The sequence below is a fragment of the Bos javanicus genome, chromosome 14 (assembly GCF_032452875.1).
Source record: "Bos javanicus breed banteng chromosome 14, ARS-OSU_banteng_1.0, whole genome shotgun sequence".
NCBI lineage: Eukaryota > Metazoa > Chordata > Mammalia > Artiodactyla > Bovidae > Bos > Bos javanicus.
This window is the reverse complement of record NC_083881.1, coordinates 9985549-9987099: the sequence shown is the minus strand read 5'-3', so window position 1 is coordinate 9987099 and position 1551 is coordinate 9985549. Positions and strand designations below refer to the sequence as shown.

Here is a 1551-nt window from a genome sequence, read left to right as displayed (position 1 = left end):
TTTTGTGTTTTTCCTTTATGAAAAGCAAGTGTTCTGTGTTTACTGATGTTCCTGGGATAACATGTCTGTCAGCAACATACTGCTCATCCAATATTAAAAAACAAAAACCAAAAGCTGTTCAGTCTACCCTTTGATTAAAAGGGGGAAATTTGCCTTTTTGTCCAGCATCTTAGTGAGGTGGCATTGGTTGCAGATCTTATCCTAGCTTCGCTATGCCGCCCAAGAATGACAAGAAGAAAGATGCTGGAAAGTCAGCCAAGAAAGACAAATATCCAGTAAGCAAATCTGGGGGCAAGGCCAAAATGAAGAAGTGGTCCAAAGGCAGAGTTCGGGACAAACTCCATAATCTAGTGTTGCTTAACAAAGCAACATATTACAAACTCTGTAAAGAGGTTCCCAACTATAAGCTTATACCTCCAGCTTTCATCTCTGAGAGACTGGAGATCCATGGTTCCCTGGCTAGGGCAGCCCTTCAGGAACTCCTTAGTAAAGGATTTATTAACTAGTTTCAAAGCACGGAGCTTAAGTAATTTACACCAGACACACCAAGGGTGGAGATGCATGAACAGGTCCCACCAGCTGTACATTTTGAAAAATAAAACTTTATTAAATAAAAGGGGGGAAGAGTTAACAATGATTGAGAAAATAACTCCCATTTTCAAAAGAACTCATGCTCTGGGGGGAAATATTTTGAAAATGGTATTTAGAGACAATGCCATCAGTACTTGATATTTTTGGTCACTGTGTATAAAGTGTGATACTTATTTTTAAAAACCCTTTATCTATGTACTTACGCTTAGAAACAATATTTCATAATCTGTTTAATAATCTTAAATATAAAGAGGTTTGGTGGTGGTGTTGATTTAGTCACTAAGTTGTGTACGACTCTTTGCAACCCCATGGACTGTAGCCTGCCAGGCTCCTCTATCCATAGGATTTCCAAGGCAAGAATACTAAAGTGGGGTGCCATTTCCTTCTCTAGAAAAGGATCTTCCCAACCCAGGGATCTAACCCAGGTCTCCTGCACTGCAGGTGGATTCTTTACTGCTGAGCCACATGGACTTTTAAATCAATTTTTGCCCTCAAATATAAAATGATGATATTAATAGAACATCTTCTAGTTAGTTTGCTGCAGGAACCACTGGTTGATCAAGAAAGATGAAATTTTACTAGTCAAATTTTACTAGCTCAAAAATCTTTGCAAAATGGGAGGCAGAATTGAAAACGAATATCATAATGTAGCCAGCATAGAAAACATTGTAGTCCGTTAATTGGACTAATGAGTCTTCAGGAGCTATCTTGGTTAGCTGTAAGGGTTATTGAAACCAAGTATTGAAATCTTTGAACTTAAAACCAATATGTGCCACGCTACAAAACGGAAGCAGCATTTTAAAAGCAAGAAAGTATGTTCAATCACATTCCTCTAACTAAAAATGCATCATTATTATTATTCCTTATTTTGGTGAGATTGAAATCTTTGTATCATTAATAAGAAGTGAAAGTGAAGTTGCTCAGTCGTGTCCAAAACTTTGCGACCCTGTGGACTGTAGC

The 1551-nt window shown here is 37.9% G+C and overlaps 1 pseudogene; it reads left to right on the top strand.

The window, feature by feature from the left end:
* Nucleotides 1–212: 212 nt before the first annotated feature.
* LOC133260204 (small ribosomal subunit protein eS25-like) lies at nucleotides 213–646 on the top strand (annotated as a pseudogene).
* The last annotated feature ends 905 nt before the right edge of the window (nucleotides 647–1551 follow it).